Raw genomic sequence first — 17290 nt, 5'->3', positions numbered from 1 at the left:
GAGGGGCGTGGGGTGGGGGGCGGCTGGGGGGCTGCCACAGGGGCATAGCCGAGCCTCTCCCCTCCGCCCGCAGATGAGCTGGCCCAGAAGCTGAAGCCCCTCGGGGAGCAAGAGCGGCCGTAATCCTGGAGCTAAAGAAGGCCGAGTGCAAGAGGCGGGGCCTGCACTTTGACGGGCCCATCAACGTCTAGGACCTGCGCTACTACATGAAGCAGGGGGAGGAGACGCGCTACCACGTGGACCAGTACCTGCTCAATGAGTCCTTCCCCATGCAGGTGGTCACGCGCGGGCGGCTGGGCATCTCCCAGGAGCTGCTGGGGCTGACCTTAGACCTGGAGGAGGGCGCCAACATGTGTCACGAAGATGTGAGGCTCTACACGGTCCGGGACGCGGCCTCGGGCAAGGTCATCCATCGGCAAGTTCTACCTGGACCTCTACCCTCAGTGCATGCGTGGGGGAACCTGTCGGCCATGGGCCGGGGCTCCTCTGTGGAAGCGGGGCCTCACCCGCGTCCCTCTCCAGGGAAGGGAGGTCCGGGCACATGGCCTGCTTTGGCCTGCAGCCGGGCTGCCTGCAGTAGGATGGGAGGCGCCAGATCGCCATCGCAGACATGGTGGCCAACTTCACCAAGCCTATGCCCAACCCGCCCTCCCTGTTGCAGCATGATGAGCTGGAGACCTACTTCCATGAGTTCTGGCAAGCGATGCACCAGCTCAGCTCCCAGGAGGGTGCGGGCGCGGGGCTGCAGGCAGGGGGCGGGGAGGGCCCGGGCTCTCCCGTGGTCCTCAGGCAGGCCCTCGCCACGGGATTCTTCCACTGATGTCACCCCGCAAGTGGCGACGCCCTCGGTGTCAGTTTCCTTCATCAAACCCCACGCACTGGGCGCGTAAACAACGGAAGTGGATGTCCTCGAGACTCTGGAGGCTGGGAGCCCCAGATCAAGGAGTCAGGACTGATTACCTGCATGTTAAATACATGTATTCAAGAGTTGCCTTCAAAAAAGACAAAAGACAAGAAAGGCACGTTGCCTGCGACTCTGGTGACAGCCGGTGATGAGAACCAGAGGGTAGGCTCTGGGGCCGGGAGCGCCGCGCCCTGTGAGGCCCTGGGGCTGCTGCCAGTCTCGATGGAGGCTCAGCAAGTCCCAGTGACTTCCCCACGGGGGGGGGGGGGTCCCCAGCTCAGCGTCTGGGCCCAGGACCCAGTGTTCGTTCAGTCTTCCTGCGGTCAGCCCTTCGTCCTGAGAGCAATGCTCTCACAGGCTGCACTGGAGCGCGTGGGGACACTTTACTGAGCTGTGCAGCCGTCACTACTGCCCTGTTTTGGAACATTTCCCCCACCCCAAAAATGTCCCTCACGCCCTTAGTTATCATTCCCTCCCCTCCCCTGCCCCTGACAACCAGGAACCCACTCTGACTCTGTGGATCTACCTGTTCTGGACGTTTCCCCTTAGTGGGGTCATACCCTGTGTGTCCTTCTGTGTCTGACTTCTCTCGCTGAGCATCGTGTTCTCAGGGTGCATCCACGTGGCAGCGAGTGTCAGGGCTTCACACCTTTGCGTGGCTGAGGGCTGGAAAAAAGACAAACGAAAAGAAAAGCACGTTGCCTGCCAGTCTGGTGACAGGCGGTGATGAGAACCAGAGGGAAGGCTGTGGGGCCGGGAGCGCCGCGCCCTTTGAAGCCCTGGCGCTGCTGCCAATCTCGGTGGGGCATGGGCAGTGCCGTCCCCCAGGAGCTGCTGGACAAGCTCATCCAGTCCCGGCTGGCCAACCCCGGTGTGGCCGGGCCGAGGGAAAGGAAAGGGGCTCCCGGACTGCCCGGCTGAAAGCGCGGCCTGGACACAGTGCCAGCCCCCCGTCTCCTTCCTCCCGCCCTCCAGGCCTCTTCAACCTGTGCCAGATCGTCCTGGCCAAGGTGGACCAGGCCCTGCACACGCAGACGCCCTCGGACCCGGCCCAGGAGAATGCCCGCCTCTGCCAGGAGATCCTCGGGGTCCCAGCTACGCCAGGTAGCCAAGCGCGCGCCGGGCCCACCTTAGCGGTCGGTTAGTTGCTACTGCCCAGGTCAAGAGGATCGTCTGGTGGTGTGTGAAGGGGGACCGACTGACGGGCTCTGGCCGAGGCCCGCTGACCCCTGGCCTCTTCCTGCCTGGGTTCCTGGGCTGGTCCCTCCAGCTGTGGCCCGCGGAGTCCGAGGGTGGGGTGGGCGTATCTGCACATGCTTTCTGGAGAGCCTGGAAGAGGCAGGAGAGGGCTTCATAGCCCGGATGGAACTCGTCGACGAGGTTTGCCTGTGCGTGTCGGTGCGGAGACGCAGTTCACTCCCTCGTGAGCGCTTTCACCCGCTCTCTCCCCGTGCTGGAGGGCGAGCCCTGACTCATCCCTCGGAGCCTCGGGCAGCTGTCCTTGTAAGAGGCTCAGGTGTGAACCCTCGTGAGCTTCAGCAGAAAGTCGGCAAAGATTGATTTGTGTCCCTCCACTGAGTTGCCCGCAAGGTCCCCGTTTTCTACAAGTGTTGGGCCAATACTCCCTCTAGTGGCGGGGGACTCAGACAGGGCTGCTTTGAGGCCCCCGCTCTGGGGAAGGGGCACGGAGCGGCCAGGGGGCCGGGCAGGAGCCTCTCCGCGTGTGTCCCAGGGACCCACCTGCCTGCGACCTTCGGCCGCCTGGCAGGAAGCTACGACGCCCAGTCCTATGGCTACCTGTGCAGCGAGGTGTACTCCACGGACACGTTGCACACACACTTCAAGCAGGAGGGCGTCCTGAGTGGCAAGGTGAGAGGCCGGCCTGCCGTGCAGACCACCACGGAGGTCCTTGGCCTGGGCCTAGATGCTTGTGCTGCCCGCCTGGGCCTGCCAGGCTCTGAGGGCCCTGCCCTGGACCTCCTGCTCCCCTGCCCTTTGTTGAGTCACAGCAGAGGTGGCCACACCCACACCCTCAGTGAAGGGGGTGCTCCACCCTCCTGCAGCCCCGCCCCCTCTCGGCAGGTTGCCATGGACTACAGAAGCTGCATTCTGAGGCCAGGGGGCTCCAAGGATGCCAAGGGCATGGTGAAGCTCTTCCTGGGTTGCGACCCCACGCAGGATGCCTTCCTCCTGAGCAAAGGGCTGCAGGTTGAGGGCTGCAAGCTGCCGGCCTGCTGACGGCACGGGGTTTTGCCCACCCAGGCGGGCCGGGTGCCTTAGCGCCCCGTTGGGGCGGGGGAGGGGCCGCGTGTCCTCCCAGCCCCTGTGTCCCCAGCGGCCGGCCTAGGCCAAAAGTCTCCACCTGGAAGTGTCTGGAGAGCCTGGCATCAAGGCTTCCCCTTGTTGCACTAATGCAATCCCTTCCTGGGGAGCTTTCCTGCTTACAAAACGGTTCTTTGAAAACGCAGCCATTAATAAAAAGACTCTACTCCTGGTCTCTGCCTGCCGTCCCTTCCACCACAGCAGTGGCATGGGGGCCGTCACACTGGGGGGAGTTCTGACCTTGGTCAGGGATCAGCCCTGGGGCTGTGGTGACGTGTCTGGGTCACTGGGAGACGGCTCAGCTGTGAGGTGAGTTCAGACAGCGATGGTGCCCCGCACCCCAGCCGGGCAGGCTCTCCAGTGAGGGGGTGTCAGTTTCCTGCCGGGCCTCTTGCCCGTCACTGGGCTGTGATTGGCTGGAGCTGCTTCTGGCGGTGGGAACAGCTGCGGGAAGCCCAGCTGTGGCTGTCCCTGTCCCCGTGTCCTGTCCTCCTGCTCACGGCCGGCCGGCTGGCTCCCTCTGGTCATCGGCAGCTGCTGAAGTCTGGACCACAGCAAGGGGCCGCCTTCCTGGGTCCTAGCGATTCTTCCCAAAGGCCTTAGGGAAGTGGTTTGGTGGCAATAGGAATTCAGAGAGGGTGCTGCCCCACTGGAGCGCTAGGGTGGGTCTGGACCGTCCCGTGTGTCCTTCCCTGGCCTTTGAGTTCCTCGGGAGCCCTGCCTCTGGCCCTTCGCCCCCACAAAGGACGCCAGGCAGCGGAGCGAGGGCGCGAGCAGCGCCCCGATCTTCTCCCCGTGGCCCAGACGGGCAGGCCGTGCCACACTCTGTCCTCCCCTCAGCCTGCCCGCCCGTTCTCACCCACCCTGGACCAGTCGGCTGTGGACCAGGCTGTGGTGTCTGCCCTTCTGCAGACCCGGCTCAGCTCCCTGCACCCACTTCTGTGCCTTCTGTGTTCTGGGCTGGTCGCAGGCCCAGAGCCAGTGGGCAGGCACCCCGTGGCCGGGAGGGCTGTCCGTGTGAATTCCCTGGGGCTTGAAAAGGAGCATAGCCGGCCTTCCATCAGGCACCTCTCGATGGATATGGAAGGGGCGTGTCGGGGCCTGGGGGCTGCTCGTCTTCCCGTGCACCGAGCCCCCAGATGGTCCCCGTGCAAAATCCAGGTGTGGCGTTGGCACCCCAGCCGTGTGCCAGGCAGTCCGTGGCGGGCGCCACAGGCCTCGGGCTGGTGGGCCACAGGGTTCCCGAGCGGCAGGTCAGGACTGAGAGGGTGAGGCCTTTCCCCGGGTCCAGGGCCCAGGCTGACGCCGGCTGGAGGCCCCTCCGCTCACCGCCCGCACCCCCCAGCCCCTGCCCTCACGTGAGCCCCCAGGGCTGAGCTCAGGTGTTGGATGCCCAGGCTCCCTGGCAGCCCAGCCCGTTCCCACTCCTCCGTGGTCACTGAAGGACTCGAAAGCAGGTTGCCCCACAGAGACTGCTGTTCCCCGAGCCCTGGGCAGGGGGCAGGGAGGACGGCCACAGGGCCTGCAGGGGTGTGGGCGCCGGGGCAGCCGGAGCAGCTCCACACAGTAAGTAAGAGCATCTCACCAAAACCAGTGCGTTTCTCCAGCCGCCCCGGGACCTGAGCTCAGGTCCTGGGGCAGGAAGGGGCAGCAGTGCACCTGTTAGCTGTCACTGGGGGTCGACTGTGGCCCGGTGCCACCTCTTAGATCCTCCCCCGTCACCTTCCGGGGTTGCGACTGGACCCCTGCCAATCGGGTTCTCACCCCTCCCTGTCCCCTACGCCTGCTCCATGAAGGTGGAAGGAACACATTTTTAAAAAGGTTGGAGCCTGGGTTTCCCTGGTGGCGCAGTGGTTAAGAATCCGCCTGCCAATGCAGGGGACAAGGGTTCAAGCCCTGGTCCGGGAAGTTCCCACACGCCACGGAGCAATGAAGCCCGTGTGCCACAACTACTGAGCCTGCGCTCTAGAGCCCAAAAGCCACAACTACTGAGTCCTCGTGCCCCAACTACTGAAGCCCGCGCGCCTAGAGCCCGTGTTCTGCAACAAGAGAAGCCACCGTGATGAGAAGCCCACGCACCGCAACGAAGAGTAGCCCCCGCTCACCGCAACCGGAGAAAGCACGCACGCAGCAAGGAAGACCCAACGCAGCCAAAAATAAATAAATAAAATCAATAAATAAATTTTTAAAAATCATATTAAATACCTATTAATGAGATTTTAAAAAATAGTCAGTTAGTCAGTTAGTTAATTGTGCCGGGTCTTAGTTTCCACGGGCCAGCTCCTTAGTTGTGGTAATGAGATATTTTATATTCTTTTTTGTTCCTGAACAAAGGCCTCAGAATCCAGTATCTATTTGATAATGCTCACAGCATAGCTCAGCACGGAATAGCCACATTGTTTTTCTTTGGCTGCTATGTACCAAACAGCCTTTTGTACTGTTTTACCAAATGCATGTATTTAATACCTGTTTTAAAAAACATAGTGAGATCTCAAAACTTTAAATTGACTAAAGTAAGATTCTCTCCGTAAGTACTACTTATTTGACCAACACCACCTGATAACACCGGTGTGGTGCACTGAGCCTTACTCTAGCATATCGGGATAAACCCTGTTTCGACAAGTGTTCATCCTCCAAGTCCCCAAGGCCTCTCACACACTGCCAGTGAAACTGCTTCCTGCTTGGGAAAGAGTGCCCCAGTTCGTTTCTTTAGAAGCTTGAAGGCTATGTAAGCCCTCCAAAAGGTTAGAGGGCAAAGAACAACTCTAAAACTGGCACATTTGTTTTAAAAAAAAGACTTGTCAATATTACAAGAACCAGCTTGCTTTCACTTGTGACACGTTTTCTTAGGAGGCAAGGGATGTGGCCATGTGACTTGGACAAGCTGTTTCGCTCTGTCTCAGTGTCCCACCTGTGAGTGGGTGGTCTGACTCAACTTAATTACAGACATCTGAGTAAGGATCATGAACAGTGGCATCTAATTTCCAAAATAAAAATAGGAGAATGAGTATGTCTTTTACAACAGGACGTCAAGTCCACCTCAAAGATATTGGTGGCCTTGAGTCCATTGCTTCTCACTGAGTGCAGTTGTGCCTCCCAGGGGACATCTGGGAAAGTCTGAAGGTGATTTTGTTTGTCACAACTGGGAGGAGAGAGAGGGAATGTTACAGGCACCTAGTGAGTAGAGGTCGGGACCTTGCTAAACACTCTACGATGCACAGGACTCACACACCACAGCAAAGGTTTATCTGGCCCCAAAAGTCAATGCCTTGGTTGAGAAACCCTGCCTTAGAGCAAACCACGGATACTCATCTTTAGCAGGTAACAGGGCATTTACTACCCACCTGTAAACCTCCAGACTTCCTGACTTACATAGCTAATCCTGTGGCAGCAATGAAATAGATAGCGTGTGACCATCTGGTATTATCTAGGTTTGCCCCTCAAGTCACATGGGACAGTGCTAGAGACTGGCATTTTCTATATTGGAGGTCTCTGGCAAGCCACCAGTTTTCTAACCTAAAAAGTCTAAGCAGCATTATTACAATACACATAATAACACGACAATTCTGCTTTTATAGAGAAATTAGATGTGGGAAAGGAGCTTATCTGACATCAGAAGCAAATGCTTTGAACACATCACATCTGCTGGTTCGACTGTCAAATCTTGACAGCTGGAGACGTAGGACGGTAGACAGGAGAGAACAGGAGAACAGGAGAGAAGTTATGGGCCTGCTGAGTCCTCGGGTCTAACCATAATACACTTTGTACTGCCCTGGGTCCAGGGATGTGTTCTAACACCCTCTCAGTCACTTACGGTCCATAGCAGACCAAGTATAAATTCACAATTACCAGCAAGTGTACCAAAAAAAGGCAGAGTTAAGAAACTTAAATGCGAGCCCTACCTGGTTTTTTCTTCTTCATCGACAGAATCATCTGATTTTGCTTTTTTCAGGGTCTTCCTCAGGTTTCCGTTTGGCAGGGCTGTCACACACAGTAAAGCCAACTGTTAGCTCACCAGACCCTAGACCTCCAGTGGGCACGAAACAACTCATATTCCTCCCTACCAAGAGTACCTTCTCTTTGGAAAGATTCAGGGCATGGTCCCCTCTTCCCTCTGAGAAGCCCTTTTTGCCAGGACATTAAAAGAAGCTTCGAGCTTAATGTTTCTTTGGATGACAGGTTTAGAATACCACCATTTTGCAAACCTTAAGAAATAATGGATCTAGACTTTGATCAATGGCTGCTCGAATCACCGAAGAGACATTACATGCCTCTGATCGACAGCCCCATGCCGTCAATGAAGTCTCACAAAATAAAGCTGGAATCTGATCAAGACTCTAGACCTAACTACCAGTTTACAGAAAACTGGAGGCAAGGGAACACATTAACCACCAAAACGATGCAGTCAGCCAGACCTAGAAGCTATTAGAAAAAAGACCTATTTTCTTTAAATAAATGGCAAGAAAATAAGGAATCTATCACTTGAAAGGCTTAAGGAGCAAATCAACCAAACTCTGTTACACAAGGGGAAGAATGAACACTGCTATATATTTGTTAGTAAGGAACTGTTACACTTTATAAGGCATGTTTTGTCTTCTTCAAAAGACTGTTTGCTAGATGTTAGCAATTATAGCAAAATATGAATAAAAAACTTGTCAGAGAAAGAGACCTTGTCATCTAGAAATATAGTATGTGTGGATAAGATGACATGTCCGATTTGTTTCAAAGTAATCCAACTGGGAGGATATGGGTGTGTATGAAGTTGTAATCCATTTGGAATATTTTCACGTGGAGCATATGGGGGTATAGATGAAACAACAGCCAGGAGCTGTTAACTGTTGATACTGGGTGATAGGTACACAGGGGTTCATTTTACTATCCTTGGTATTTTGTGTATGTACATTTGAAGTTTCCTATGTTAAGAGTAAAAATGGATGAGATCTTCAGAAATGCTGTTCATGAATGTCTAATAACAGAATATCAAAAGGAAAACCTAAGCAATGTGGAAGTCAGAATTACTAAGTTACATCCTACTAATTTATATGTGTTTTACCAAAAACAGTTGGCCCCTAAAATGGGGGCTGTCCATTCACTATATACTGACCCCCTTGTGAAATGAGATGTGATGGTGGTCTGCCTGGTAGTTTGCCTTCTAATCCTGGGGCTAGATGAGACTTCAGCTGCTTAAAGAAAAAGAAACAAAAAAGCCACTATGAATAAAGAGTTCACAGCCAAGGTGCAGTTCTTCAGCATTACCAAGCTGGTGCAGAGACCAGGTTCTGAGGATTAAGTAACCTTCTCTTCTTATTCTAAGCAACCACCATCTTGATAAACTCATCAAATTAGCACCTGCCAGTTTGCTGGGCCATTTTAACACAAGCTCTTGTATGAGGGGCCCAACTCTGAGACGCACAAGGAAACAGAGCCTCCGTTTATTTCATCAGAAGATGAAGTGGCCAAGCACCCGACCTGAGCTCAAGTCCCATGCTCTTTTTAAAAAAATTCCAGAAGAGTTACTCTGACTACAAGTGGGGAAGGAGTCTAAGAATAAATGTTTAGCTTAAACAGGCATGTAACTTAGAAGTCATAATTATCAGCAGCTCCTGTTATCTTATACCTCATAAATTCAACCGCATTTGGGGATCTAATGCTCAACTTGGTTGAAGACAAAAATTTAAAGTATATATCTAAGCTAGTTAGAAGTATACACAAGAGGGAATTTCATGGCGGTCCAGTGGTTAAGACTCGGCACTCTCATTGCCGAGGGTCGGGGTTCGATCCCTGGTTGGAGAACTAAGATCGCACAAGCGGAGCAACACAGCCACACACCCCCCAAAAAAAGATACACAAAAAACAAGTACTGTCGGTGGAGGGGCTGTGTGTGGGGGGAACAGACAGACCCTATGGCGCCAAGTCTGTCCTCCCCTTAGGTGGTACCAGATTCCAACGAGGTCAAACGAATCAAGCGCTCTTACAGTGTTTCTCCATCAGACTTGCTTCTCCTGGGCATGCAAAGTTTGGAAACAGGTTTGGGGGACTTCTTTTTCTCTGCTATTTCCACTCTGCGCTCCTCACCACTTGTCTGGCTCCCGTTTTCTAGACAGTCATTCACTTCCCGACTGAAAGCATGAGCTCCGTTCTCCAAGGACAAATCTTTATTTAAAAGGGATTTGACTTTAGCCAGGTAGCCCTCCTACAGCAGGAAAGGATAATTTAAGTAGCAGTGAATGTCAACAAGGGGCCATGAGAGAATAAGGAAACACATGTGCTTCCTTTATAACTATCAGGTAACAGGGAGAGGTGGGATTATTCTGCCTCCCTGGTCACAGACAAGTTACATGGGAGGAAACGTTTTCTAGCCGCCGGGATGCTGACGACTTACCTCTGATAATTCTTCTTTATGTAATTTGGTTTCCAAGTCACATAACTGATTCTTTATTTCTGTCTGCAGAAATTCAGGCAAGAGATTCCATTTCTCCTTCATGCATTCCTAAGGGAAGGATATAGGTTTACAAGTCTCCACATTCCCAAGGTAGGAACCAATGGACTAATACACAAATAGTTACACTGCCTGGTCACATAACAATGACTGAATGGCAGGCAATGCTGAGTCGGCCAAAAAGAAAACTAAATATTCACAAGACATGTTCGTGATGTTTCCGTTAAGATCATATCACACCATCTCCAGAGTGGTGAAAAATGGAAAGATTAGAGGTGAAACAGACACATAATAGAGTACTAGAACAAAACTGATTTTGAAAAACAGTGTGACCAGGACAAGTTATAATCCAGACTTGATGGTACAGAACCCAGACTGGGAAACTCGATGAGTTACCAAAAGCTAACCCATAATAACCTATTAGTCCAGCACATTAGACAGAAACATCCACGTTATCCTCAACTTCAGGGAAAAGAGAGCCAATTCCACTTAAATTTGTTTTTAGGAACTACATAGTGTCTGTCAAATGGTCACATTTGATCGTATATTTTGTTAAGGTGGAGATTACCTTACCTTTTCTGTTAACTATCTCCTTCCAAATCTTTGAGCCTGGGGGAAGAAAAAGGAAGGAACAAACGCTTGCTCAGCAACATTGTCTACCTGTAAGAATACCACAGTTTAAAGAACTTTGGAAATAAGTTTAACATGAATGTTAGAAAAAATTACAATGGTTTTTCCCTCCCCCAGTGTCTAGAATGCCCTACTGTAATGCCTGCACGTTAAGAAGTTATTTTCAATATGAATGAGGTCCCCCTTTTGGGGGGTGGTTTTCTGATGGTGGTAAGAGATGATATAGGAGCTCTAGAACAACATTCTTTCTTTCTTTTTTTTTTTAACGTTATTTTAAAGACACTGGGAAAGGGGAAGCAGGTCACACAGTTGGGTTCCTTCCCAAGCTAACTGACCTATAGGTGGTCTTCCTCCAGTTGGACCTGACAAGATTTCATAGAAGGGCATACAGAGGTTAGAAAGAGTGGACCAGGGTGACAGGATGCTGTGGGGAACAGCCAGCTAACATTCCCAAAGGCCAGGATGGGGTGGTGGCAGCATTCTGAGGAGGAATATAGGAAAATGGAGGAGTCAAGGCATCTGGGGCAGCAGGCGGTGCCCACACACAAGAGGGATGAAGCTAGAAAAGTTGGCTGGCGCCTCACCCAAGAGCTCATCCTTGCAAATGTTTGTACCCAGTCATTCAGAAGTGCAGAACTGTCACGAGTTTAGCTGGAAGATCATGGCCTGATTTGGTTCTTGAAGATGAGTATCTTGCCTCTTTGGGGAGGAAGGCAGTGAAAAGAAGAAAGGAACAAAACTAGAAGACACCGAGGAAATGGGGAGGCTGCTGTTCCTAGCCTGGGTGCTGACTGTGGGCAGTTGGGTGCGAACAGGTCTAACCAGCTGGGCGAGCGTCCCTCAGCAGAGGGGCAGCACCCTGGGCAGGCACTGGGCCTCCACCATCTATGGATCCTCCCCTCCAGCACCCAAGCTAGGTACTCAGTTACCAGCAGCCCAGAGGGCAGGAACAGAGCTCTGCCAGGCTGGCCTTCCCAGAGGGCACGTGTAAGCAGCACAGCCAGGAAGGTGAGTGACAGGCTTTGCTGGCTTGTCGGGAAGGAGGACGACGTCTGGCTCGGCACGGCTGGAGTCAGCGCTAGCCTCCCCTCGGACACGGGCACTGGGCCCCCTGGTCTCAGGCTCACACAGGCCTCCAAAGCCCTTCCCTCAGGATGGCGCTCAGACCCTCAACCCAGCCCACCCTCCCGCCCCAAACACCAGCAGGTCAAGCACCACTCAGAGAAGGGGGCCTTGAAAGGGCTTTAGAAAATCTTAGAATCCGGATATGGAAGCTACTATGTTTCACTTCTGGCTGAGAGCTCTGCTCCCAGAGCACAGGATGGCCGAGGGGGGCGAGATGGGAGGGTCTCGCTGTGACCCCGAGGCACCGCTGGCCTTTTCAGCCACATGCCTGCCTTCCTTGGAAATACATTTCATTAACAGCCAAACGGAACACCCTGAGAAACAGGAGGAATTATTGGTTCGTTTCAACCCTTAGCAACAGTGAATTTTCACCACCGGGTATTTTGTCTGCTCTCTGCAATGCGCTGGAACTTTCCTTTGGGCTAAACGTGCCTCAGCTGTCCACGGCACCCGACACATTTGGCGACTCCTAATATAGGCCTCCTAATATGCGTGTGGTTAATACTGGCTGTTTTAATTTTAGCACATTGGAAAACATAAGGGGTGTGAGTTCTAGTAGCATTAAAAACAAGAAAGAGTTAACCAATTCTAATAGTAGCTTTTCCTTTTCAACCACTTCCCAAAATTATAGTTCTCTTCTTCTGTCTAGCAGTTTTGGATGGTTCCTTCACCAATGGAGAAGTTGTCCACTGGTACTGAGACAGAAATGATAAATATGCCATTTAAGTTACAGGTAATTTAGGAGGGTTTGATCTTCATTGGAAATTAAGATACTTTAAGTTAATAAAAGGTTTTCAATCTGCATTTCTGGGAACCTAAATTAAGGCATCACACAACATTTTCAAAAACAGAAAAGCCATTTCATTTCACTAAAAACTTAGTTTTACGATGGCAGAAAGTACCTTGATAATTTTCTTTTAAGAAAGAAAGAAAAACAAGCCATTAAAGAGAAATTCTTCCGACAGAACTAAAACATGTTATATACCTCTGACTTGGCACTCCTTCCATCTGGAGAACTTTTTTGATAACTGCTTTCATCACAGAATGATCTAAAGTAAAATAAATTGAAATTAGAGTAATTATTTCCCAGTGAGTGGCTATTTCCATTTAAAACCAAAAGCCAACTAATTATTGCTTTTCCCATAAAATTAAATATGAAATCTACATTATGTAATTATACACTTATTTCCCCCTTTGTGTATTCTAATTTCTTCCTCAAAAACCTAAGATGCCATCTTGCAGACTGCCCCCAGTGGCTACTATTTTGGCAGCAGCAAAGGTCAACTTTAAACATTTTGCATCTAAAGTGGCTTTGGATACCTTTGGATAGAAAGTACAGTCTGAGCACTGTCCGGACACTTAGATACCTAAAGGGCATCTAAGGTAACAAACCAAAGTCCTGACATTCCCTCAAAAGCTGTTCCTCCCATCAGCCCCCTTTTTCTAAGTGATACCACCCAGTTGCACACATAATCATCAACGACTTGTCTCCTTGTTACTATTTCCTTCATACCCCACATCTAATCTATCGGCAAGCCCTGTTAGCTACACCCTCAAAACACAACCTGAATTCAACCACTTTTCACTTGTTCCAAACTTCCAACCTAAGCTAAGCCATAAACATCTCTTATTTGGACCACTGTGATAGTCTCCTAACTGGTCTCCCTGTTTCTCTTCTTTATCCCCCCAAGTCTATTCTCTATACCAGGTCATCTTATTGAGATACCATTTGGATCATGCCTTATTCCAGTTCAAAACCCTCTACTAATTTAGAATAATCCACACCTTTACTCTGGCCTTCAAGACTTTACAAGATCAGTCCCCTGGCTAGCTCCTTGACCTCATGTCATACCACACTCTTCTTCACTCAGTACTCTGACCGTGTTGGCCTCCTTGCTTTTCCTTAAATACTCCACCCACCTACATGCCTGCATACTCATTGCCTCCTTGTCCTGGAATGTGCTTACCCCAGATCTTCCATGGCTTGCTCCTCTCTTCATTCAGGTCTCCGTTCAGATGCCACTTCTCCAGTGAAGCCATCCCCTAACAAACCTATCCAATGGAGTCCTACCTGCTCCCCCTCACTCTCCTTACATTAAGATATTTTTGCACTTCCTACTGTCTAAAATTATATTACTTATCTGTTTACTCATTTCTATCTGAACCCCTTCACTGGAATGTAAGCTCCACGAGGGCAAGACTTTTGTCTGTCTGGTTCACTGCTTTATCCCTAGTGCCTGACCCGTATCTGGCACACAGAAGCTATTAAAAAAATTACTTGTGAAACTGACAAATGAATAAAGTACTCCTTGCAAGAATTCAGAGGTTGCACAACAAGGAAATAATGCTCTTGGTGGAAGCAGGCTTAGTATCTAGGTTCACCTCTATTCAGAGTAGAGATAAGAACAATTTAAAAGTATAACTCACTTTAATTAGTACATTATCTGCTAAAAACATAAGGGAAGTGCAACATTAGAAAAGTACAGTTGACACTTGAACAACATGGGTTTGAACCTCGCGGGTCCATTGACACACGGATATTTTTCAATAAATATGTACTATCGTCCTACACGAGCCAAGGTTGGTTGAATCCACAGATGCGGAACCACTGACTATAAACTTATACCCAGATTTTCAACTGCGTGGGGGGCGGCACCCCTAACCCCCAAGCTGTTCAAGGGCCAACTGTATATGATGAGGAAAGTGAAACACATTAAGTTTTAAAAACTGTCAATACGTGAACAAACTCTTTTTGTTTTGCTATGTGTTAATCAATTAAAAAAAAAAAAGTGACCACATACCAACAAGTGGATTTTTTTCTTATATCCAAAATGACCAGAGTTCTGTTGCTTTCAAGGGCCTTTAGTAAAGCCTTTGCTCCTTCACTGGTGAGGCCACACTGCTGCAGGTCAAGTGCTTTCGATGAAAGACAAAAGGTCACTTGCAAAGTCTATACAGATTTAACATATAGACAACTCTCATTTTCTCACATGTGGAAGAGTCCTGCACAAGACCAGCCATGGCAGGTTTGTAATTTTGGGTATGGAAAAAAACAGAAACGTATATGCACACACATAATGCATAATCCAATTTTAAAACCTCTTCTTGGAATGTTCATTGCAGCTCTATTTACAATAGCCAGGACATGGAAGCAACCTAAGTGTCCATCGACAGATGAATGGATAAAGAAGATGTGGCACATATATACAATGGAATATTACTCAGCCATAAAAAGAAACGAAATTGAGTTATATGTAGTCAGGTGGATGGACCAAGAGTCTGTCATACAGAGTGAAGTAAGTCAGAAAGAGAAAAAGATATACCGTATGCTAACAGATATATACGGAATTTAAAAAAAATGGTTATGAAGAACCTAGGGGCAGGACAGGAAGAAAGACGCAGGTGTAGAGAATGGACTTGAGGACACGGGGAGGGGGAAGGGTAAGCTGGGACAAAGTGAGAGACTGGCATGGACATATATACACTACCAAATGTACAACAGCTAGTGAGAAGCAGCAGCACAGCACAGGGAGATCAGCTCGGTGCTTTGTGACCACCTAGAGGGGTGGGATAGGCAGGCTGGGAGGGAAACGCAAGAGGGAGGAGATATGGGGATATATGTAAATGTAGAGCTGATTCACTATGTTACAAAGCAGAAACTAACACACCATTGTAAAGCAATTATACTCCAATAAAGCAAAAAACAAAAACAAAACAAAACAAAAAAAAGCACTTTTTGGATGTGCAATGATAACCCTGCCTTCAGTACCAATGAATCGTCCAACATATTCTACAATTACAGAACTGAAGAATCACTGTATATAACCTATGAGAAAAAAACATCACAAAATGAATCTCAGTTCATAATTAGCAAGGGCAGCAGTGGCATGTAAACCTCAGAAGCAAAAACTGGTGGAGCTGAGAAAGGCACTGCATTCTTTTGATCATGATCTTAAGCTTCAAATCACACTTCAAACTAGTTAAAAGAGGAAAATGAAAGAGAAGAAATGTAATAACTGTTAGATTTAGAGCAAAAAAGACAAGTCTAGGAGGATACAAATAATAACAAATTCAAAGAATGTGTGAAGACACAGTACATACTAAAAACCTATCATGAAAGTATGATGGTCAAGAACTCTCTCAGTAAAAGGTCAGACAAAAACTAGAACAAATGATCATGAATTCTAGTAGTTCTGGGGCTGAACAACCTACTCCCTTTAACAAAAGGGATCATCACAAAAGCACAGGTATTAAAAAATATTACATGAAAGGCAACTATCATGAGTCATTTTTTTAAGTGTTGTGTGGAGCATCACATTAAAATAACTGGAGTCTTTCAACACCCCATGACACACAGAAACAGAAAGTCAAACATATGGATCTGACAGGATAGGATACAACTATTACAACCTCTCACTACAGAAGAATGGACACAGGGTATAATTAACCAACTAGCCAAATTAATACAAACAGCCAGTAAACCCACCAGTAAATCAAAGGAATACAAAATAAAACAAAATGTGGTTATTCTCCTATCAGATTAAGCCAAGCCTTTAAAATGTGTATACCCTTTTGATCCAACAACTCTCTTTCTAAGTATTTAACCAAAAGAAATAGTCAGAGATATAGGCAAGGATACATATCGGAGTACTATTTGGAACTGAAAAACTGGACATAGCTTATATACAAGAATGGATAAGCTATGTGTACTGTGGCATATTCATATAACGGAACACTGAACAGTCACAAAAAATGATACAGTAGATGCAAATTTACTGACTTGCTAAATTAACTGAAAAAAGTTATGAAATTTGGAGTAATTCCACTTGCATGAAAAAGGGAGAGGTACTCATTTTTGTAGTTTTACACTTTTTAAAAAGTGCTACAAGCCAGCGTTTGTGTGAGGCAGGCTTCACATCCACTGTTGGGGTGGACTACAAATTGGCATAGCATTTCTGGATGGTAATTTGGCAATGTGTATCAACAGTCTTAAAAAGGCGGAAGCAAGAAGAACCACAATCCTGCAGCCTGTGGAACAAAAACCACATTCACAGAAAGATAGACAAGCTGAAAAGGCAGAGGGCTATGTACCAGATGAAGGAACAAGCTAAAACCCCAGAAAAACAACTCAATGAAGTGGAGATAGGCAACCTTCCAGAAAAAGAATTCAGAATAATGATAGTGAAGATGATCCAGGACCTCGGAAAAACAATGGAGGCAAAGATCGAGAAGATGCAAGAAATGTTTAACAAAGATCGAGAAGTTGCAAGAAATGTTTAACAAAGACCTAGAAGAATTAAAGAACAAACAAACAGAGATGAACAATACAATAACTGAAATGAAAAGTACACTAGAAGGAATCAATAGCAGAATAACTGAGGCAGAAGAACGGATAAGTGACCTGGAAGACAGAATGGTGGAATTCACTGCTGTGGAACAGAATATAGAAAAAAGAATAAAAAGAAATGAAGACAGCCTAAGAGACCTCTGGGACAACATTACATGCAACAACATTCGCATTATAGGGGTCTCAGAAGGAGAAGAGGGAGAGAAAGGACCAGAGAAAATATTTGAACAGATTATAGTCGAAAACTTCCCTAACGTGGGAAAGGAAAGAGCCACCCAAGTCCAGGAAGCACAGAGAGTCCCATACAGGATAAACCCAAGGATAAACACGCCGAGACACATAGTAATCAAATTGTCAAAAATTAAAGACAAAGAAAAATTACTGAAAGCAGAAAGGGAAAAACGACAAAAAACATACAAGGAAACTCCCATAAGGTTAACAGCTGATTTCTCAGCAGAAACTCTACAAGCCAGAAGGGACTGGCATGATATACTCAAAGTGATGAAAGGGAAGAACCTACAAC

The 17290-nt window shown here is 48.7% G+C and overlaps 1 protein-coding gene across 1 annotated transcript in view; it reads right to left on the bottom strand.

Moving 5' to 3' along the window:
* LOC137759783 (ELKS/Rab6-interacting/CAST family member 1-like) overlaps positions 1–17290 on the bottom strand; it is a 901087-nt gene that overhangs the window by 564832 nt on the left and 318965 nt on the right.

Source organism: Eschrichtius robustus, chromosome 2 (genome assembly GCF_028021215.1).
Source record: "Eschrichtius robustus isolate mEscRob2 chromosome 2, mEscRob2.pri, whole genome shotgun sequence".
NCBI classification, from domain to species: domain Eukaryota; kingdom Metazoa; phylum Chordata; class Mammalia; order Artiodactyla; family Eschrichtiidae; genus Eschrichtius; species Eschrichtius robustus.
This window is presented reverse-complemented; position numbering and strand designations above follow the sequence as displayed.